The following is a 24,768-nucleotide window of genomic DNA, read 5'->3' as shown; positions in this document are numbered from 1 at the left end:
GTGAGTGGTTAGACTGAGGATTACAGTTCACATTTTATCAAGTTTATCAAGTTTATTAATGCTGATTTAATTTATAATAACAGACAAAAGCTTTGCTCCTATGAAGCTCCATTCCTTTCCACCTCCCTTGTGTTACTATTATCATACAAATTACATCATTTTCTATTGTATACTATCAACACATTTCTAATTATTTGCCAAATGTGGTCATCTTGTAAATCAGATATGAGGAAAAAAAGAGTTACAAACAAAAATATAAGGTCTCTTACAGTTACCTGAAAAGTTACCTGTACTGATGCTCTGTATTTTCCATATGGATTTCAATTACCAGTTACTGTCTTCTCATCTAAGCTCCTTTTAGTATGTATTTTTAGGGCATGTCTACTAACAACAAGCTTTCTTAGTTTTTTTGTTTTGTTTTTGTTTTTTACAACATTTATTTATTTTTGGGACAGAGAGAGGCAGAGCATGAATGGGGGAGGGGCAGAGAGAGAGGGAGACACAGAATCGGAAACCGGCTCCAGGCTCTGAGCCATCAGCCCAGAGCCTGACGCGGGGCTCGAACTCACGGACCGTGAGATCGTGACCTGGCTGAAGTCGGACGCTTAACCGACTGCGCCACCCAGGCGCCCCCTGTTTTGTTTTTTAATCAGGAATGTCATAATATCTCCTTCGTTTTTAAATAATTGGATGTAGAATTCTTGACTGTCACTTTCTTTCACCACTTGAAATATATTGTCCCACTGCCTGCATGGTTTCTCTGAGTAATCAACTGTTAATCTTGGGAGGATCCTTTGTTGATGAGTTGCTTCTTTCTTGATGTTTTCAAGATAATCCCTTTCTCATGGCTATTGACAGTTTCATTATGATGTTGTGTTGGTATGGATCTCTTTGAGTTTATGCTACTTGAAATTCATTGAGCTTCTTGGATGTGTATATTCATGGTTTTTTAAGAATCACATTGGGAAGTTTGGGGTTGTTATTTAAGTATTCTGTTCTTTTTTCTCTCATCTCCCTATTACGCATACATTGATATGTTTAATGGCATCCCACAGGTTTCTAAGGCTCTGTTCATCTTTTTTTTCAGACTGGCTAATCTCAGTTGAACTGCCTGAAGTTTGCTGATTCTTCTGCCTGCTTATATAGTATACTGTTGAGCCCCTCTATTGAATTTTTCATTTTACTCTATTTCTCAAATCTGTAATTTGTTTTTTTTATGTTTATTTATTTTGGCGGGGGCAGAGAGAGAGAAGGGGGAAAGAGAGAGAGAGAGAGAGAGAGAGAGAGAGAGAGAGAATCCCAAGCAGGTTCTGCACTCATTGCAGAGCCTGATGTGGGGCTCGAACCCACGAACTGTGAGATCATGACCCGAGCCAAAATCAAGAGTCAGATGCTTAACCACCTGAACCTCCCATTTGCCCCTCTGTTTTGTTTTTTTTTTTTTATAACGTTTTATTTTATTTTTGGGACAGAGAGAGACAGAGCATGAACGGGGGAGGGGCAGAGAGAGAGGGAGACACAGAATCGGAAACAGGCTCCAGGCTCTGAGCCATCAGCCCAGAGCCTGATGCGGGGCTCGAACTCACGGACCGGACCACGAGATCGTGACCTGGCTGAAGTCGGATGCTTAACCGACTGCGCCACCCAGGCGCCCCTTGTTTTTTTTTTTAATAATATTTGTCTGTTAATATTCTCAATTTGGTGAAACATCATTTTCATATTCTCCTTTAGTTCTTTAGATATGGTTTCCTTTAGTTTTAACATTTAAAAAAAGTTGATTTAAGGGGAGCCTGGGTGGTTCAGTCGGTTAAGTGTCCATCTTTGGTTCAGGTCATGGTGTTGCTGTTCATGGGTTCAAGCCATGTCAGCTGTGCTGCCAGCTCAGAGCCTGGAGCCTACTTCAGATCCTATGTCCCCTTCTCTCTCTGCTCCTCCCCTGCTAGCGCTCTCTCTCTTTCTCAAAAATAAATCAACATTAAAAATTTTTAAATAAAATAGTTGATTTAAAATCTTAGGCTAGTAAGTTCAGTGTCTGCTCTTCCTTAGGGATAATTTATATTGACAGCTCCCTCTTCACCCCACCCCTCTGGATAATTTACTGCTACTATTTTTTGTTGAGTGACTTTTGGAACTAATGCCATAAAGTCTGTATTTCTTTGTTGTATATGGTTACTGAAGTCTCTTATCAATAAGCTAATGAGTAGGCAGAAATTTCCTTGGATGCCTGGAACCTGTAAGTCTTTCAGTCTTTGCTAAGGGGCTCTGTGTGTATACTGGGACATGCCTTGGGACTCAGCCAGGCAGTTTACACCTCTGTGCTAGCTTTCTTTTTCTGCTTGTACAAAGTGTAAAGTTAAGGACCACAGTTTCACAGTTGCCTCTGATTGTTTTTGACCAAAGGCACCCAGAGAAAAGGCTATCTAGACTGGATGAGCTGAGTCTGGTCAAATAAAGACAGCTTTGCTACAGTAGAGTCTTCCAGTGTAGTCACCCAGGTGCCCCAAAACCTATTTTAATTAATTTATTTTTGTTTATTTATATTTACTTATTTAGTTATTTATTTTTAATGACCATTTTAACCATTTTTTTTTTTTTAGTTTATTTATTTATTTTGAGAGAGAGAGATCGGGAGAGGGAGAAGAGAATCCCAAGCAGGCTCTGTACCTGCAGCACAAAGCCCATTGTGGGGCTCAAACTCACGAACTGTGAGATCATGACCTGAGCCAAGATCAAGAGTTGGATGCTCAACCAACTGAGCCACCCAGGTGCTCAGACTGCTATTTAGTTGAGTGTAGGTATTTGTGATGGACTAGTCATGTTCTACCTAGTAAGATCCATGTGATAAAACCAGTAATTACTGAATGCCTGTTTTGTGTCAGGTACTACTTACAGTTTACACACTTTCTAATGGGGAATAATATAAATGTGTATAAAACTAAATATGATGAATTGTGCTGAGTACCAATAGAAGTTTTCCTGAGTGAGTCCTTAAACCTTGAAGATATTTCACTAATTTTAATTTATAATTTTAATAAGAATTATTTGTCAATGTAATTTTCTTTCTGTTATCCACCTGGGTATGTCATTAAACCTTCCACAGGTCTTTTTTTTTTTCTTCTTCCTTTTTACTCCTTCCTTAGTCACTTGCTATTTGCCAGACACTGTTCTAAATGCTTGGGATAGGGATGCCTGGCTGGCTCATTCAGAAGGGCATGTAACTCTTGATCTTGGGGTTGTGAATTCGAGCTCCACATTGGGTGTAGCGATTACTTAAGGAAACAAAAAAACTCTTATAAAATGCTTGGGATATAACCTAGAACGAAACAAATATTCCTCCATTCATAGAACTTAGATTCTCTTGGGTCTGAAGGTGGGAGGAATCAAACAATTACATGCAAATAAGTTATTAAGAAATTATATGAATACATATTGTTAGAAAGTGTTAAGTGTTGTGGTAAGAAGAAAAAGAGGGAGAGTAAAGGTTAAGAGGCATATATAAATGTGGAACAGTTTGTAGTTTTTGAAAGGAGACTTAGGATAGGTCTCATTGAGAAGATGACATTTGAACAAAGATTTGGTAATGGAGTTTTGTAGATTTGTGGTGGAAGAACTCACTGGCATTGCAAACAGGTAATACAAAGGCCCAAGGCAAGTAGGTGCTAGATGTGCTCAGAAACTAGTAAGGTGACCAATGTCGTAGAAGTGGAGTGAAATGTAGGGGAGAGTGGTAGGAAGGGAGATCTGAAATGTAAAAAAGGATCAGACTGTTTAGGCTTTGTTGGCCATTGTAAGCCAGGGACCAAAAGTTGGATTTTAATACTCATTTGTTTTGACTAGTGACAGAGCTGTAGAGTAGGAAGACAAATTGTGTGGGAGAAAAAAATTATATTTTTATCAATGTGAGAAGAGAGGATGAATGAATGCTTAGAGGGAATTTTTTAAATGTTTTAATTGTGGGGAGATTGTAGAAAAGCCTAGAAAAGAAAATGAAGATCACTTATCTCGCCATCCAGAGATAATCTTATTAATATTTTGGTGTTAGGATATGTGTGTGCTAAGTGATAGTTTTATATAACTATGCAAATAGACATACTTATATATATATGAACGATATTTTTAAAAGATGAATGGTATTTTTAGTATGTTTTCCCTGAACTTGAAGTATAACAATCCACTTAATAATTTTAAATACACATTGTTTTTTACAAATTTATACACCAATGTAATTATCACACAGATCAAGATAGGAGAATATTACCGTGCCCAAGGTATGTCTATTTTGTTTTTACTTTGTCAATACTCCCAATCAGAAGTAACTACTATTCTTTCATTATCACAGATTACTTTTGCTTGTTTTACATTTTTTAAGTGTTTATTTTTGAGAGAGTGCAAGTGGGGGAGGGGCAGGAGGAGAAAGAGAATCCCAAGCAGGCTCTATGCTGTCAGTGCAGATCCCAGTTTAGGGCTTGAACTCATGAACCGTGAGATCATGACCTGAGCTGAAATTAAGAGTTGGATGCTTAACCAGCTGAGTCACCCAGGCACCCCATTGCCTGTTTTACATTTTAACATTACAGTTTTACAGTAAATACTCTTTGGTATCTAGATTATTTTTTTATTTTATTTTTTTACTCAGCATTACATTTTCTATTACTGTGTTCTTTTTTTTACTTATAATTCTCCATACTATTAACATTCTTCACCTCTTTTTTAGAAAGCTTGTTTGTTTATTTATTTGGAAAGGGAGAGCAAGTGTGACAGCAGGGGAGGGGCAGAGAGAGAGAATCCCAAGCAGGTTCTGTGTTAACAGTGCAGAGCCTAACATGGGGCTCAATCCCCTGAACCATGAGGTCATGACCTGAGCCAAAATCAAGAGTCGGATGCTTAATGGACTGAGCCACCCAAGCACCCATAAGATTCTTCACCCTTAAGAGACATAACCAACTGATTTGAATTCTTTCTTCTTTTATTTCTTTCTCTCTTTGTTTTTAATGTTTTGAGAGAGAGAGAGACAGAGTTCGAGCAGGGATGGGGAAGAGAGAGAGAGGGAGACAGAATCTGAAGCAGGCTTCAGGCTTTCAGCTGTTAGCACAGAGCCCTATGTGGGGCTAGGACTCACAAACTGTAAGATCATGACCTGAGTTGAAGTTGGATGCTTAACCAACTGAGCCACCCAGGCATCCCGACCACCTGATTTGATTTTTTTAAAAATCCAGGGGCGCCTGGGTGGCGCAGTCGGTTAAGCGTCCGACTTCAGCCAGGTCACGATCTCGCACTCTGTGAGTTCGAGCCCCGCGGCGGGCTCTGGGCTGATGGCTCAGAGCCTGGAGCCTGTTTCCGATTCTGTGTCTCCCTCTCTCTCTGCCCCTCCCCCGTTCATGCTCTGTCTCTCTCTGTCCCAAAAATAAATAAACGTTGAAAAAAAAATTTTTTTTTAAAAAAAAATCTGTAAAAAATATGTTGATGAGACACTTGGGGAAATATGAGTATGGATTGGCTATCAGATAATAAAAAAGAATTATTGTTAATTTTTTTTGTACTTGGGGCCAATTATTTTATTTTTTATTTATTTTTTTAACTTTATTGTTTTTTTTTAATTTACATCTAAATTAGCCTATAGTGCAACAGTGATTTCAGGAGTAGATTCCTTCATGTCCCTTACCCATTTAGCCCATCCCCCCTCCCACAACTCCTCCAGTAACCCTCTGTTTGTTCTCCATATTTAAGAGTCTCTTATGTTTTGTCCCCCTCCCTGTTTTTATATTATTTTTGTTTCCCTTCCCTTATGTTCATCTGTTTTGTCTCTTAAAGTTGTCATATGAGTGAAGTCATGATATATGTCTTTCTCTAATTTTGCTTAGCATAATACCCTCCAGTTCCATCCATGTAGTCGCAAATGGCAAGATTTCATTCTTTTTGATTGCTGAGTAATACTCCATTGTGTATATATATACCACATCTTTATCCATTCATCCATCAATGGACATTTGGGCTCTTTCCATACTTTGGCTATTGTTGATAGTGCTGCTATAATATTGTTAATTTTATTAGGTGTGGTAATGGCCTTTTTTCATGTAAATGAGATATCCTCATTTGTTACCAAAGTGCAAAAATATTTGTTACCAAAGTGCAAAAATAAGGTATTTGGAAATTGATTTAAAATATATTAATTGGGGAGGGAGAAGGGAAAAGGATAGGGAGGAGATGAGATGAAAGAAAATCATCAAATTTGATACTCTTTGGAAGCTAGGTGATAGATATGAGGAACGTGTGTGTATGTGAAAACATAATGTAAAATTTACCATCTTTCTAAGTATCATTCAGTGGTGTTAAGTGTATTCACATTGCCGTGCAGCCAGCGTGCAGAAACTTTTTCACCTTGTAAAACTGAAACTGTTTTTACCTGTTAAATAGCAGCATTCCATATACCCTTTCCCTTGGCCCCTGGCAATCACTATTCTTCTTTGTGTTTCTGTGAATATGACTATAGCTACCTCATATAAGTAGAATCATATGATATTCGTCTTTTTTTTATTATGGACTTATTTCACTTAGTATACTATATTCAAGGTGTATCGATAGTGTAGCATATGTCAGAATTTCCTTCCTTTTTAAGGCTAAATAATACTCCATTGTATGTATATACCACAATTTGATTTATTTTTTTTTCATCTCTGATACATGATTGGGTTGCTTTCACTTCTTGGCTTTTGTGAATAGTGCTGTTTTGAATATTGGTATGCATATATCTCTTTGAGACCTGCCAATTGCTAGATCATGATAATTCAGTTTTTAGGGGTTTTTTTGAGGAATTCCCAGTCTGTTTTTCCATAGTGCCTGCGCCATGTTACATTCCCACCAAGAGTGTACAAAAGTTTCCATTTCTTTCTATCTTTGTCAACACTTGTTTTCTTTTTTCTTTCTTTGCCCCCCCCCCCCATAGTAGTCATCCTAATAGTTGTGTGGTGATTATCTCATTGTGGTTTTGATTTGCATTTCCCTAATGATTAGTGGTGTTGACCATCTTTTCATATGCTTGTTGGCCATTTGTAAGTCATCTTGGGAGAAATGTCTGTTCAAATTCATTTGCCCATTTTTATTTGTTTTAATTTTATTTATTTGTTTTTTAAAGTTTATTGATTTTGAGAGTGAGACCAAGAGCAAGGGAGGGACACAGAGAGAGGGAGAGAGAGAGAGAATCCTAAGCAAGCTCCACACTGTCATTGCAGGGCCCAGTGTAGGGCTGGAACTCAAGAACATGAGATCATGATCTGAGCCAATCAGATGCTTAACCGACTGAGCCACCCAGGCGCTCCCACTTGCCCATTTTTTAAAAAAATATTTCTTAATGTTTATTTATTTGAGAGAGAGAGACAGAGTGTGAGTGGGTTGGGGGGACAGAGAGAGAGGGAGACACAGAATCCTAAGCAGGCTCCAGGCTCTGAGCTGTCAGCACAAAGCCTGACGTGGGGCTCAAACCCATGAACTATGAGATCATGACCTGAGTCGAAGTCGGACGCTCAACCTACTGAGCCACCCAAGCACCCCTCACTTGGCCGTCTTAAACCAGGTTATTTTTTGTTGTTGAGTTTTTTCTATACTATTATTTCTGCTGTTGTGTTGGAGAATATTTAAAAGAGGTCTTCATAACGTTTTTTATATTATATACATTGCACTGTATGTCACCTGTACTGATACATTCAAAAACATATGATTTTTTGTGGTATTTTCTAATAAGCCTTTTCACAATATGGCGTCTGCCAGCCTCCAGCCTTCCAGCTTTATCTCCCTTGTATGTCTTCTTCCTCTGTTCTACCCTTCTCCCCCTAGACATACAAAGTTCCAGTCATATTTTGTTTCTTTAAATTCTGGTAAAGTTACTGTATTCTCCTTTCTCTTAGGCCTTCATACATGCTCTTTATGTGGAGCACTTCCTCTCCTGTTTGAACTTTCTTCTCTTCAATTTAAAGTTTAGCTGTCATTTCCTCTGAAACCATTTTTGAGCCTGCAAGTGTAATTTAGGTCCTCTATGTAGTGAACTTCCTTCATCATGAAATTTATTAAGCTTCATTGCACATGTTTGATCTATTTACTGTCTTTCCTGTAGTAGGCTATAAGCTCAGTGAGAATGGGATTGTATTGGCCTTTTGTGTATCATTGTATTCCTAGAGCCATAGGAATCATTCAGTAAATATTGTTGGAAGAATGAAGACCAGTACCAGTATTTAAACACATTTCTAATACATGTAGACAGCTTCAAATCTAGTGGAGGGAAAGGAGGTTTCCTCTTTGCCCTACGTCACCTTACGTTCAATATAACTGCAGGCTGTTAAGTTTTTTATGAGTTTATTTGTACACAAATCAATTCACATTGAGCACCAGCAGACCAGAAGTTGTTAGGAGGGTACTGCAGACAGGATTCAGGGGAAAGACTTCATTAATAAGGAGGTGGTACAATTTGAGAAAGCCTAGTTGGCTGTTTGTGATTCATTGTCCCTAGGTTATGATTTCTTAATCTTTAGGCATTATAGGCTTAAGGGTTTGGTTTGCGTATGTAGGCTACCAAGGCATTAAAGCCACCTCACTCTAATAGCTTTCTTGTTTAATTTAACAAGGCTGACCGATATGATCATATCTGGGCTTAGGCTAATGAAAATAGAGCCTAGGAATACAGCTAACTTAACCCCGAAGCAGCTGATTAGACTATGGTTAGTGTCTTCTCTTTACTTATATCATTTGAGGTAAACTAAGTCATAATTGTCTTAATTATCTTAATCCCAGTTACTTCCTTTTCTAGTATTGTCAAGGTTGGAATTTTCTGTGCACTGTCAGTTTTAGGCAGATAATTATGGCTATATTTTTCTGGCATTTTTCTTATATACTTACAAGTTAAAGAAGGTGCCCACCCCCCCAGATTCCCTTTGTGTTATCTCTTAAGAGTCTTAGTACCCCTGAAGACTCTGCTAGAGTACCCTAACGTTCTGGTTTGCTGTCACATTACTTCTGTTTAGCGCCTTGGATTGTTGAGCCAAGATTTTTTTTTTTTTAATCTGTTTGGCGTCTCTTTCCTAAATTTGTAGCCTCTTGTCCTGTCCCAGGTCCACATTTCTGAATTGGAATAACACAGATCCTATATATTATCTGGGCTTCCTTTTTTTTTTTTTTTTTTAATTTTTAATGTTTATTTGTTTTTCAGAGAGAGACAGACAGACAGACACAGTCAGCCTGTGAGTGGGGAAGGGGCAGAGAGAGAGAGGGAGACACAGAATCTGAAGCAGTCTCCAAGCTCTGAGCTGTCAGCACAGAGCCCGACACAGGGCTTGAACTCAGGAGCTATGAGATCATGACCTGAGCCAAAGTCAGATGCTTAACCCAGGCGCCCCTTAATGTTTGTTTATTTTGAGAGAGAAGGTGTGCACAAGTAAGCACGGGAGAGGCAGAGAGAGAGGGAGAGAGAGAATCCCAAGCATGCTTGGAGCTGTCAGTGCAGAGCCAGACACAGGACTCTAATTCACGAATGGTGAGATTATTACCTGAGCCAAAATGAACAGTTGGTTGCTTAACCAGCTGAGCCACCCAGGCACCCCTGGGCTTTATTTCTGTTTCTTAGTGTATTTTATCATTATTGTCATCATTAAGTCTGTAATTTGCACAGAATTCATTTCCTTTATTAATAATTCTTAGTCTTTACCATCTAGACATTTAAAAAGAGAAAATCTGTATTCTGTCCCAGTTGTGTGGTTTTATCACCATTCATTTAAATGCTTTAATTTTGTTGTACTATGGCTCAGCAAATTTGTACTTGTACATATTTGTTTAGTAAATTTATTTGGTAAAAGTAAGAGTAAATAACTAAAAACATGTTGTGCTAGCAAAAATATGCATAACTCATTAAATGTAGGAATTGGTGTAAACATAGAAAAATTAATGTCTAGAGCAGCTATGTGGGTTTGAGAAACAACGCACAGAGTAAACTATATGTAGGGTGTGTGTGTGTATGAGAGAGAGCGAATGTGTGAGACAGTGTTAAAATTCAGCATTTTCCCCCCTTTTGACTTGAGAATTTGTGTTAACTTCACTACTTTACTACTAATAAAAATCATTGATACCATTGATTTACTAGCAAGGCTATATATCTCAGTTAAAGTACGTGTGAACCAGAGTGGTATTTTTTTCTGTTTATTTCCTAGACTCAGGGAAACATTAATTTATTCAACACATATTTAGCTGGCATCATGTCTTATACAGAATGGAAAATGTAATTTGCAAGGTATTGGAGGGATGTAACAATGTGGTCTATGTTTTCAAAGAATTTACTTTCTGCATAGTATGGAAAGTAAAAGAAATATAGGAATAATGATGTTAAGTAAAAGGTTTATTTATTACCTTTTAGATTAGGTATTCCTCTCATTTGCAAATATACCCTGTATAGCTACTACTACAATATTCAGATTCCTGATAAATGCTTGGGTTCTTGAAGGTGTTTGGGCCAAATGCACATCATTTCTAAGCAAAACTTGAGGCTGTCCCTATAAGGACAAACTCATCTCTGTGTGCCTCCTCTACTATCAATAGTTTATCAGTACATCTGATCCTTGAACTACGCAGTTAGGGATACTGACCCCCCACACAGTTAAATCCTCATTTAAGTTTTGACTCCCCCAAAACTTAACTACTAATAACTACTGTTGAAAGGAAGCCTTATGGATAATGTAAACAGTTAACACATATTTTTTGTTATATGTATTACATATGTACTATATTTTTACAATAAAGTAAGCTAGAGAAAACAAGATGTTATTAACAAAATCATAAGGAAAATAAAGTGATTTACAGTATTACATTTATCAAAAACTGCATAAGTGGACCCACTCATCTCAAACCATTGTGGTTTATGGGTTAACTGTACTTCACTTTAGATATCAGTTGTGTGGGTTTTCTTTTTTTAATAATTTTTTTTTTCCAACGTTTATTTATTTTTGGGACAGAGAGAGACAGAGCATGAACGGGGGAGGGGCAGAGAGAGAGGGAGACACAGAATCGGAAACAGGCTCCAGGCTCTGAGCCATTAGCCCAGAGCTCGACGCGGGGCTTGAACTCACAGACCGCGAGATCATGACCTGGCTGAAGTCAGACGCTCAACCGACTGTGCCACCCAGGCGCCCCATGGGTTTTCTAAACATTAAGCAATTCTGTGACAACAGCTGGGTGTCTTGCAGTTTAACTCAATTCTGACAGTATCTAACTGGAGATAGCATCACATCCGTAGGCTTAAGGGCTCAGTCCCATAGGACACATTCCCCCCTGCTGCCCCTTCATGTGCTAATAGCAAATGCAGGTTGTCATATGCTTTTGACGACCATCTGTAAATCATAGGTTCTGATTGTCTTGCCCCATACAAAAGACTGTGGTCACAATTGGGCCAAATTGGAGACATCCTATTTTGGGGAAACATTTATGAAGTAATAATGTCTACATAAGCTGTTAAAGAGAATTTCCAAAAAGCATTATTCTTCTCTTCATTGATTTTTCTTAAGGTTATTTAAATATATACCCGGGATTGTGTTCAGATTTTTTGTCCCCTTGGAAATTTAAAAATTGAGGTTAAATAACTGTACGTTGGTTTGATTTTTAGCCCTCTGGCAATAGATGTGGCTATAGATACCTAGGACTTCTAAATTCAGAATTCTTTCAGCTTATTCATGCTCAGCTTAAATGTCCCTTATGTTTTCTTAATTTTGATCATTAATATACTGAATTAATATAGATTAGATAAAATTGCCAGAATCACAAACACATTTATTTAACCAAAGTGAATTCTTCTCTTAAGCATGTGAAAAACCTCTCAATCTTCTTTAGAAGTAATGTCATTTTCTATCTTAGATGAGTTAAATACTTGTAGGTTTGAGATTCAGCTAGAAGTTGTACATATAGGGTTATTCCCATATTTTACAATTGAGAAAACTGAGAAACTATGTAATTGTGACTTCATTTATTCAGCAACAAATATTTACTGAGTTTTTACTTATGCCATGTACTGTCCTGGGTAATAGGAATACATCAGTGAACAAGACAAATATTCCTAATATTCTGGAGCTTACATTTTAGTGGCGTTTGTCTAATTTGTAGCAAAACAAGGACATTTGATTTAGTTTAGTATTTTGATTTTCTTAGTATGAAATTGGGCTGGCAAATATTTTGCATCCTGCTTGCAGATTCAAATAGTTTGTCGTGGCTGCCTGGAACCTAAGTTATGTAAAGAATTCTAACACCAAGGCAAAGTTATTGATGTCTGCTTTGGGTTTGGGAGGGGAACTGGTAGCATCATCAGATTGTCCTCAACCCTGCCATTGTCGATGTAGCTGATTTTCTCTCCCCACTCCGTTGAGCAGCATTTGGTGGTCAGGAGAAGCTGCTCTGAAGTGAGACTGCTTGGATTCAAGTCTTGCAGGTGTGCACTGCTATTATTAGGATGATGACCTAGTTTCTTACCACTTTGTACCCCATTTGTTTAGTAAAGTGGTGAAAATAATACCATCTCAGGATCATTGAGGAGTAAATGAGTTCATATACTTAAGTACTTAAAACTGTGTTTGGCACATACAGCATTTGTGATAGTTATTACTCCTCCTTTTCATTTATAATTCTGAGAGTCCCAAAGTTCTGATAATCAAAAGGTTTTTGTTAACCATTTGATGGCAGAAACCTTATTTGGAGTAACACAAGACTTTTTAGTCTTTATCCCACTTACTGAAAGTCATATACAAGTACTTTGTTGTATTTGTTTGATTTTGTTAAAACTTTCATTGGATGAAGTGTTACCTAACGTGTGGTATATTCACTTGAGTAATAAATTCCAGAACACATCTGGCTTGAAGGTTTTGATAAAGGAATGCAGACCTGTGCTAGTGAAACTCATACTGCATAACTGTGTCTTTTTTTCACATTAATATCTCAAAATTTATAATGATTTTTAAAAATTATTTTAGGGACAGCACGAGCCGGGAAGAGGGGCAGAGGGAGAGAGAAACAATCCCAAGCAGGCTCCACACGCAGCACGGAGCCCGACATGGGGCTTCATTCCACAGCCCTGGGATCATGACCTGAGCTGAAATCGAGAGTCAGCCACCTAGCTGCCCCATAGTGATTTTAAATAGCTTACCTGATAAGTAATTGCCTCAGTTGATGAGTAAAAAAGTGCTTTGACTTTTAAGAGAAAAAGTAATAAATTCCCCTCAGCTATTATTCTTGAAAACTTGCTTGTAAGATTGTTTGTAATCTTTTTATTTTTACCTTAAAATTTGGAATATCTCTTTAGAGTTAAAAAATGGTTTCAAGAAACATACCAGTCTTGAGAACATAAGTTTGCCCTCCAGTAACAAGAATCATGGTTTTTTTCCCCTCTAGTTTTATAAAGTGCTGTGAAAGCTATTTTGTTATTTTATCACAGTGCAGTAATCTTTCATTTAGTCAACATTCCTGTTATTGACTCTCCTGAGGAATCAATCCTGTCAGCAGAAAAAAACCAAAACAGAAGCTGAAAGTCACTAATATATATATATTTTTTTTAACGTTTATTCATTTTAGAGACAGAGAGAGACAGAGCATGAATGGGGGAAGGTCAGAGAGAGAGGGAGACACAGAATCTGAAACAGGCTCCAGGCTCTGAGCTGTCATCACAGAGCCCGATGCGGGGCTCGAACTCACGGACTGTGAGATCATGACCTGAGCCGAAGTCAGTCGCCCAACCGACTGAGCCACCCCGGCGCCCCAAGTCACTAATAATTTTTTGAAATATTTCGTTTTCTTTTCAGAAGTACATAAATAGCAATAAAATATGTTAGAAGTGGAGGTTATTTATTCTTAGCTTAAATATAACTTGGATTCCTAACTTAGCACAAAATAGGATGGTTGACAGAATGGGGAGGCTTGTTGCCAGTACTTCAGTTGTATAGATTACAAACTTGACCAAGAGTTGGAAAAGTCTTTTTAAAAGTTCGTAGAATGTGGGGCACTTGGGTGCCTCAGTCGGTTAAGCTTCTGACTTCGGCTCAGGTCATAATCACATGTCTCTTGAGTTCCAGCCCCACATCAGGCTCTGTGCTGACAGCTCAGAGCCTAGAGCCTGCTTCAGATTCTGTCTTCCCCTGTCTCTCTCTGCCCCTTCCCTGCTCTCTCTCTGTCTCTCTCTCTCAAAAATAAATAAACAAAAAATTTTTTAAAGTTGGTAGAATGTTTTAAGTATACTATTTTGATAGGAGAAGTAGCTCTGCGCAGCTCAGAGGATGTGTCCGTCTTATTCTGCTGATTCTAAGTAAGTGCTATAAAATACCATGTTACTCTTTTGCAATATTTGAGAGTTTTTCTGAAGTTGTATATGATGTATTTATAACAGATTTAGAAAATAGTTACAATATCAGTAAACAATGTTTTTAGAGAGCCCTTTAAAATGGCTTACAGTATTATACTTAAAAGGGGGTATTTATGGAGAATGGGCTTGCCTGGAGCTTAAATCCTTTCAAATACCAGATAAATGAGAACTTATTACAATACAGAGTTGATAGTTGAAAATCTCCTATGCTTTAAACCAACTATTGCCGTGAAAAAATTATACTGGGATTTTAGAGGATGGAGTGGTATTTTTATTACATTTTGTTCTAAGCTCTGGTAGAAGAGATCAAAACAAAGTAGAGATTTTATTTGTCTCTGGAAATTTTAGTATTTTTAGTGTTTCTCTTTTCTCTGGAATTCTTATCTATATGTTGGAAAGTTATTGCAAGCAGCCTTTTTGTTCATTCTTAAAAACTCAGTATGTCGGGGCGCCTGGGTGCCGCAGTCAGTTAAGCGTCCGACTTCAACCAGTTCACGATCTCGCGGTCCGGGAGTTCGAGCCCCGCGTCAGGCTCTGGGCTGATGGCTCAGAGCCTGGAGCCTGTTTCCGATTCTGTGTCTCCCTCTCTCTCTCTGCCCCTCCCCCGTTCATGCTCTGTCTCTCTCTGTCCCAAAAATAAATGTTGGAAAAAAAAAAAAAACACCTCAGTATGCCATTTGAGTGTATGTTGTTAAATGCTGAACTGCTTTTGTATCACGAGATGATTATACAAAGATTTCTGAGCAATACCTTGACACACTGAATTATGAGGCTAAGTATGTCTGTTTTAATATCTAAGCTCCTTGGTGATTCTGATATTTAGCTAGGTTTTGAAACCTCTGTATTAAGTATTTCATTTTATATAAAATATCACTGGGATAGCTGAGTCTTTTTACCTTTATCCTAAATTACTTACAACTGACTGAACCTTGCTTAACCCCAGAATAATTTTGTATAATTTTAGTTGGCTCTTAGGGGAGAGGGTGCTAACACTTGTTGAGAGCCTACTATTTAGAATAGTGGTATTTTTAATTTGTTAATAGTTGCTATAACCGACTTTGTCTTTAATTTGCTTCTGTACCTAAAGTATTTAAAAGTTTCTTTGTTAATTCCTCGGGATAATCAGTTTCCCAAAAAGTTCTAAAGAATGTTTAAATTCATTAAAACTCACTTGTCTTTAGTGTTTGCATTTAGTTTAAATTTTGTTTAGAGAAAACTTACAGTAAAACAGATATTGTTGAGTAATTTATATGTTTTAAGCAAGATACTCTTATTTTGGAAACCCTGGAAACTATAGTAATCGTGAAATAACTTGAGGCTGGTATTAGCTCAATGTTGAATGTTTTGCACTGGTGACCTCTAGTGGTCTTGCAGTTTAAAAGTGATCTGTCAGTATCAAGTAATTTTTTTTTTAGGTCTCATGTGATAATCACATGCTGATTGTTGAACCTGTTGAATTCAGGTGATGGAAAAAAATATGGTCCCAGTAAGTACCTTTACCCATGTTTAGAGGAAGAAAAATTGTCTCAAACAACAACAGTAGCATTTGTTATTCTGTGGGCGCCTCGTTGCCTCAGTTAAGTGTCCAGTTTCGGCTCAGGTCATGATCTCATAGTTCATGATCTCGCAGTTCATGAGTTCGAGCCTCATGTAAGGCTCTGTGCTGACAGCTTGGGGCCTGGAGTCTGCTTCAGGTTCTGTACCTTCCTCTCTCCCTGCCCCTCCCCTGCTCACACTCTGTCTCTCTCGAAAACATAAAAAAATTTTTTTTGTTGCTCCGAATTAACTGAGATTAGATATAGAAACAAATTTATAAGGTTCATTTTTGCTTATACAGTATGTTTATAGTAATGAATTTCAAGTTAATCATCACCTTTATAATCTTAAGGTAAAATAATTAAAAACATTAAAATTAGGTGACTTGGGCAAATAAAAAAATGACAGTTTGTGGTTTTTAAAAGTCCTTCCTTTATTGACAATACCATACACTCCATGGTGGAACCTTTTTCTGTAACTAAAGTGCCTAGGTTATTGACCTCATATTTACAGTAACAACATACTTCTTAAATCTAACCATTAAGAATGATTTTTTAAAAATTTAAAAGTTATGAAAATAATTTATATGCAGAAAAGTGTATAAAACAGAATTGTACAGTTTAGCCAGTTATAAAAGGAACAACCATGAGATCACTCTTGGAGAGGTCAAGAAATCAACAGAGCACTGCTGGTACCCCAGGAGCCTTAACCACCTGGTCCTTCCAAATTACTGCCTCCTTCTCTCATAGGGATAACCACTATTGGTTTTGTGCAGTCATTTTATTGCTTTTCTTCATATGCTTCTAAGTGTTCATTGTTCAAATGTATTAGTTTAGTTATATCTGATAGTGAACTTTATATAAATGGAATCATATAGGATGTTTTTTGTGTCTTGCTTTTTCCTTCAACTTTGTATTGGTTCATAAATGTTATGTGTGGCTGTAGTTTGTTAATTTCCTTTGCTCTGTAGTATTTCATTGTACTAATATGCCACAATTTATTCTTCTCTAATTGATGGATATTTAGATTGTATGCAACCTTTGGCTGTTACAAAAAATAGTTTTGGGAATATTGTTTTACATGCCTCCTAGTACATACATATGTAAATGTATTTCTTTTGGGTCTGTATCTAGGAATTTTGGGTTTAATGTATTTATATCTTCAATATAATGCAAAACTTTTATAAAGAGGCTATACCAGTTTATGGTCCCTTAAGTCATTTATGGAAATTTCTGTTCACGCTTCCTCAAAAATTGTGTTGTCAGATTTTAAAATCTTTAACCAGTTTGGTATTGTGTTACTTTATTGGAATTTTTAACTTGTATTCCTTTGAATACAGATGAGGTGAGAACTCTTTCATATCTTGATAGGCCTTTTTGATATCTTGTGATCTGTTATAGTGTAAGTCTTTTTACAATATTTCCATCTGACTCTCTTTTTAATTAATGGTATGTCTTTTTGGGGAGTGCATATGAATTCTATATTATGTATATGATCCCATTCTCAGTTAGATGTTTAGCAAATACCTTCTTCCATCTGGTTTGCCTTTTTTTTTTTTTTTTTTTTTTTTTAAAGTAGGCTCCACACCCATCATGGAGCCCAATGCAGGGTTGAACTCACAACCCTGAGATCAAGAGTCAGATGCTTAACTGACTCAGCCACCCAGGTGTCTCTGGTTTACCTTATTTATTTATTTATTAAATTTTTCTTTGAGTTTATTTATTTTGAGAGAGAATGTGAGCAGGATAGGGGCAAGGAAAGGGGGGGAGAGACAGAGAGAGAGAAAGAGAGAGAGAATGAATCTCAAGCAGGCTCCATGTTGTCATTGCAGAGCTTGAGAGGGGCCTCTATCTGATGAACTATGAGATCATGACCTGAGCAGGGGGGACAGAGAGAGAGGGAGACACAGAATCTGAAACAGGCTCCAGGCTCTGAGCTGTCAGCACACAGCCTCACGTGGGGCTCGAAGTCACGAATGGTGAGATCATGATCTGACTGAAGTCGGATGCTTAACCGACTGAGCCACCCAGGTGCCCCTGAAAAAGTTTTTTTAATACTTAAAAATGGTTAAGATGGTAAATACTGTGTTATGCTTTTTAGCACATTTTATAAAAGTGTATGATTAAGTAGTGTTAAGTATATTCATATTGTTGTGAAACAGATCTTCAGAACTTTTTCATCTTGCAAATCTGAAACATTAAACCCATTAAACAACAATTCCTCCCCTTTTCCTGTTTAACCACCATTCTACTTTCAGTTACTATCCATATCACTACTTCCATTTACCTCATAAATGTGAAATCATACATATTTGTCTTAATATGACTGCCTCATTTCACATGGTGTCCTGACAGTTCATTTGTATACCATGTGGCAGGATTTCTGTTTTAAGGCCAAATAATACTCCTTGGTATGTATATGAATTTTGTTTATTCATTCATCATCTGATGGGCAGTTGGGTTTCTTCCACCTCTTGGTTTTTTCGTATAGGGCTGCTATGAATATGGGCATGCAAATGTCTCTTCAAGACCTGGCTTTTAATCTTTTGGATATATATACTCAAGTGGAATTTCTGGATCATATTAATAGCTATATTTTTAATATTTTGAGGAACTGTCACAGTAATCCATGCAGGTAATGGTTATATCATAATCCAACCAACAGTGCACAAGAGTTGCAGAGTTTCTCCACATCGTCACCAACACTTATTGATGAATATTTTGAACAATTGTACAGAAAAACATCATTTAGCATCGAGCTCCCATATGTGCTGTGCTCCCAACCCCCAAAACAGTTTTCCTCTCTTGTTAACATCTTGCATTACAGTGGTACCTTTGCTTGCAATTAACCAATTTTGATACATTGTTATTATTAAATCATGTCCATAGTTTAATGTTCATTTTGTGTTGTATTGGTCAGTGGGTTTCAACAAAAACATAATGTTACGGATTCATCATTACGGTATCCTACAGAGCAGTTTCACCACCCTTAAAATTTCCCTGTGCTTCTGCTGTTCATCTTCCTCCATACCCCTCAGCACTTGGTAACCCCTGATCTTTGATACTTTTGCCTTTTCTATATGTCATAGTTGGAATCATGCAGTATGTGTAACCTCCTCAGACTGACTTCTTTTCCTTTTTGAAATATGCACTTAAGGTTCCTTCAATGTCTTTTCATGGCTTGGTAGCTCATCTCTTTATTGATGAATAATAGTCCCTTGTATGGATGTGCTACAATTTATCCATTACTTGTTGAAGGATACTTGTTTGATTCCAAGTTTGGGCAGTTAAGAATAAAGCAGCATTAAATATTCACGTATAGATTTCTGTGTGGACACAGATTTTCAGCTAATTTAGGTAAGTACCAAAGGAGCATGACTGATGGATCTTTGATAAGAGTACATTTAGTTTGTAATAACAAACTGCCAAACAGTTTTCTAAAGTTGCCATTTTCATTGGCATTCTCAGCAGCAACAATTGAGAGTTGGTGTTGATTCACATCTTGGCCCATGTTTTGATTTTCAGCCATTCTAATGGGTGTGCAGTGGTAGCTCTCACTCTTACTGTAATTTGCATGTTCCTGATGACCATCATGTGGAACATCTTTTAAGATGCTTCAAATTTACCATCTGTGTATCTTCTTTGATGACATGACCATTCAGAACTTTTGCCTTTTAAAAATTTTGGTTGCTGATCAGAGTTGGCTGTTAATAATTGCTTTAAGAATTCTTTGTAGGTATTGAGTATCAGTCCTTAATCAGATAGGTGTTTTTGCAAATATTTTCTCCCAGTCTCTGTGGTATGTCTTTTTGTTCTCTTAATAAGGTCTTTTGCAGAACAGACATGTTTCCAATTTTAATAAAGACTGATTTTTTTTCATTGATCATGCTTTTGGTTTTTGTATTTAAAAACTCATAAACACAAAGTAACTTAGGTTTTCTCCTTTTATTTCCTAAAAGTTTTATAGTTTTATAGTACATGTTTAGTATATACTATATATTTATATAGATAGTAAATATGTATCTGTGTATGTATATATATGTATACAAACACATAATAAGTGTATATATGTATATGTATATATGAATAGAGTAGGTCTTGAAGTCTGGTATTGTCTTCCAGCTTGTCCTTCTGAATTGTGTTTGTTGTTCGTGGTCTTTTGCCTTTGCATATACAATTTATTTTTATTTTTAATGTTTATTTATTTTTGAGAGAGAGCGACAGCACATAGGAGGTGTAGAGAGAAAGGGAGACAGATGATCTGAAGCAGGCTCTGTGCTGACACCAGAGAGCCCGATGTGGGGCTCAAACTCGTGAACCATGAGATCATGACCTGAGCTGAAGTCAGAAGCTTAACTGACTGAGCTACCCAGGCACCCCTCCCTATAAAGTTTAGAATCATTTTGTCGATATCCACAAAATAGCTTCCTTGGACTTTTGTAGGATTCCATTGAATCTACAGATGTAGTTGGGAAGATTTGACATCTCAAAATATTGAGTCTTCCTGTCCACATACATGGAGTATCTCTTCATTTATTCAGATTTTTTATTTCTTTTATCAGAATTTTTTGTAGTTTTCCTTATGTAGATTCCTGTGCATCTTTTTCTGGATTTATACCCACTATTTTTCCTTGTTTGGTGCTAATGTAAGTAGTATTTATTGTTCTCAGTTTCAAATTCCTATTGTTCATTGCTGGTATGTGAGAAAGCAATTAACTTTTATATATTTACCTTTTATCCTGCAACCTTGCTATAATTGCTCATTAGAGCTAGAAGGGTTTATTGTGGTGGTGGTTAGAATTTTAGAATTTTCTACATAGATATATCACCTGCACATAGAGTTGTCTTCCTTCTTGATCTGTACACTTTAAAATTTGTCTTTTCTTTTTTATGGAATGCTTTTTGAATTTGTGTGTTATCTTTGCACAAGGGCAGTGCTGATCTTCTCTGTTGTTCCAGTTAAAATGTTCTTTTTTATTTGCCTATTGCAATAATTAGGACTTTGATTACAGTGTTGAATAGGAGTGGTGAAAGGGGACATCCTTTCATTGTTCCTGATGTTAGGAAGGAAAGCATCTAATTTCTTACTATTAAATAGGATGTTTAGCTGTAGGTTCTGGTAGATTATGATCATGTTAAAAGAGTTCCCCTCTATCCCTAGTTTCCTGAGAGTTTTTATTTTGAATGGGTAATTGATTTTGTCAAAGGCTGTTTGTGCATATATTAATATGGTCATATGGTTTTTCTTCTTGGGCCTGTTTGGCCAGTTAATGATAACATACAGTAATAGATGTTCAAATGTTGAACCAGCTTGCATACCTGAGATAAATTTCACTTGTTATATAGTTCTTTGTGGATTCAATTTGCTAATACATTGTTGAGGGATTTTGCATCGATGTTCATGAAAGAGATATTAGTAGTTTTCTTTTCTAGTGATGTCTGTCTGGTTTTGGTCTGTCTGGTATGCTGGCTTCATCAAGTGGGTTAGCTTAACCAACTGCGCCACCCAGGCGCCCCCAAGTGGGTTAGCAAGTGTACCTTCTGATTCTGTATCCTGGTTTCAATTATAGAGAACTGGTATCATTTCTTCCTTAAATGTTTGGTAGAAATCATCACTGAATTCATCTGGGCCTGATGCCTTCTGATTTGGAAGATAATTAATTATTGATTACATTTGTTTAATAGATACAGACCTATTCAGATGATCTGTTTCTCCTATGTGAATTTTGGTAGACTGTGTTTTAAGGATTGGTCAGTTTCATCTGAGTTATCAAGTTTGTGGGCATAGAGTTCACAATACTCCTATATTTTCCATTCACTGTTCATGGGATTAATAATGATGATACTTCCTTCATTTCTGATATTAATTTCTGACTTCACTTTTTTTTTCTTGGTTAGCTTAGCTAGAGTTTAATCAATTTTATTGACCTTTTCAAAGAATCAGTTTCATTAATACTTATTTTCAATTTTTTAAAATCTGAATTCCAGTTAGTTAACATATAATGTAATATTGTTTTCAGTGATTCATCACTTACATATATAGCACCTGGTGCTCAACATGACTAGGGGCCCTCCTTAGTACCCATCACCCATTTAGCCCATCTCCCAGTCACCCCCCTCCATCAACCTTAAGTTCTCTATCAAAAAGAGTCTTTTATGGTTTCTCTCTTTATCTCTTTTTCCCCTTCCCATACGTTCATCTGGTTTTTTTCTTAAATTATACATAGGAGTGAAATCATATGGTATTTTTCTCTGCCTGACTTATTTCCCTTATCATAATACACTCTAGCTCCATCCACGTCATGGCAGTTTCATTGATACCCTTTATTGGTTTACTTTCAATTTTAATGATTTCTGCTCTAACTTCTTTTCTGCTTCCTTTAAGTTTATAATGCTGTTCTTTCTTTACTTTCCTAAGATGGAAGCTAAATGGTTGGTTTTAGGGCTTCTTTTCAAATATGTACTTTGACTGCTATAAATTTCCCTGTAAACATTGCTTTTTGTACATCCCCCAAATTTTAATAAGTTTTATATTGGTTTCATTTAGTAAAAAAAATACTTTAAAGTTTCTCCTGATATTTGACTCATGTCAGATATCCTGTGTTATTTAATCTTCATGTATTTTTTTTTTAATTTTTTTTTCAACGTTTATTTATTTTTGGGACAGAGAGAGACAGAGCATGAATGGGCAAGGGGCAGAGAGAGAGGGAGACACAGAATCGGAAACAGGCTCCAGGCTCTGAGCCATCAGCCCAGAGCCCGACGCGGGGCTCGAACTCCCGGACCGCGAGATCGTGACCTGGCTGAAGTCGGACGCTTAACCAACTGCGCCACCCAGGCGCCCCAATCTTCATGTATTTTGAAATTTTCCCACTATCTTTTATTGATCTGCAGGGTTTTTTTTTTAATGTTTGTTTTATTTTGAGAGAGAAGGAATGAGTGGAGGAGTGGCAGAGAGAGAGGGAGAGAGAGAAAATCCCAAGCAGGCTCTGGCCATCAGCACAGAGCCTGACATGGGGCTCGAACTCATGAACTGTGAGATCATGCATGACCTGAGCCAAAACCAGAAGTCAGACACTTAACCAACTGAGCCACCCAGTGACCCCTTTGATCTCCATTTTAATTTTGTTGCAGTCTTAAGAGCACATACAAATTTTTGTCTTTTTTTAAGTTGAAGTATAAATAACATACAATATTAATTTCAGGTATACCATATAATGATTCAAGAATTCTATACATTACTCAGTGCTCATCATGACACGTGTACTCTAATAATCACTTTAAATGTGAATTTAAAGCCAATTAAAAGATAGACACTCTTGGAGTGGAGAGCACATTTGTATGATTTTTAATCTTTTAAATTTGTTAAAGGTGTGTTTTAAGGTTCAGAATGTGGTCTGTCTTGGTGAATGGTCCATGTGGGCTTGAGAAGAATGTGAATAGCCTTGTTGGTTAAAATAATCTATAGATGTCAGTTTTCTAATTTTCTGTATGTTAGATCTGTCAGTTGCTAATACAGGAGTGTAGAAGTCTCCGGCTATAGTAGTGATTTAGTCTATTTCTCCTTGTAGTCTTACCAGTTTTTGCTCACAGATTTTGACACACTTTTGTCAGTGCATACATATTAAGGATTATTATGTCTTTGACCCCTTTATCATTATGCATTGTCTTTTTATCCCTACTTAGCTTAATCTAAAATCTGCTTTGTTTGAAATTAATGTAGCTGCTCCAGCTTTCTTCTTCTTCTTTTTTTTTTTTTTTAAAGTTTATTTATTTTGAGAGAGAGATAAAGAGAGAATCCCTAGCAGGCTTCACACTCAGCATGGGGCCTGATGTGGGGCTTGATCCCACTAACCGTGAGATCATGACCTAAGCCGAAATCAAGAGTTGAATGCTTAACTGACTGAACCGTCCAGGTGCCCCTCTTTCTTCTTTTTTAATGTAAGCATTTATAACTATAAGTTTTTCCCTCAACACTGCTTTTGCTGCATCTCATAGGTTTTGGTATGTTGTGTTTTCATTTTTATTCCTGAGTGTTTTCTAATTTTCCTCATGATTTAAGAGTGTGTTGTTCAATTTCCACTAATTTGTGAGTTTTCCAGTTTCTTTGTTACTAATTTCTTTATCTGTTATGGTCAGAGAAAAATTTTTTTTAATCTTTTTAAATCTGTTGAGACTTAATTTGCATGAACATATGGCCCATCCTGGAGAATATCCCACGTGTATCTGAGAAGAATGTGTATTCTTTTATTGGGTAGAGTGTTCTGTATAATACATCTGTTAGATCTAGTTGGTTTATTGTGTTACTGAAGATGTTTCCTTACCTGCTTTCTGATTCTTTGATTGGTTATTGAGAGTGGGATATTGAAGTCTCCACCTGTTACTGTGAAATTATTTCTTCCTTCAATGTTGGCTTCATATGTTTGATCATCTTATTAAGTACATAAATATTTATAATTGTTTTATCTTCTTGCTGTATTGAACTTTTTGGTAGTATATATTGTCATTTGTCTCTTGCAGTCCGTTTTGATATAAAATCTTTTTTGTCTGGGGTGCTTGGATGACTAGTCACTTGAGTGTCCAACTGCTCAGGTCATGATCTTGTTCATGAGTTTGAGCCCCACATCAGGCTCACTGCTGTCAGTGCAGAGCCTATTTTGGATCCTCTGTCCACCCCCCACCCCTCCCCTACTTAGGCTCGCTGTCTCACTCTCAAAAATAAACATTAAAAAATAAAATAAATTCACACAAAAATAAAATCTTTTTTGCCTGATAATAGTATAGGAGGTTTACAGATTTTAACAATAAGTGTGTTAGGCTACATGAGCCATGTTTTTGGTCTGTGTTACCTATTCTTTCATT

At 36.9% G+C, this 24,768-nt stretch overlaps 1 protein-coding gene across 3 annotated transcripts in view; it reads left to right on the top strand.

Annotated features, from left to right (window-relative positions):
* Positions 1 to 24,768, top strand: part of STRN3 (striatin 3) — a 106,168-nt gene that overhangs the window by 20,782 nt on the left and 60,618 nt on the right. The window lies entirely within an intron of this gene.

The sequence above is a fragment of the Herpailurus yagouaroundi genome, unplaced genomic scaffold, assembly GCF_014898765.1.
Source record: "Herpailurus yagouaroundi ecotype Mexico unplaced genomic scaffold, PumYag 141, whole genome shotgun sequence".
Taxonomy (NCBI): domain Eukaryota; kingdom Metazoa; phylum Chordata; class Mammalia; order Carnivora; family Felidae; genus Herpailurus; species Herpailurus yagouaroundi.
Note: the sequence above shows the minus strand (reverse complement) of the source record. Positions and strands in the feature narration are given on the sequence as shown.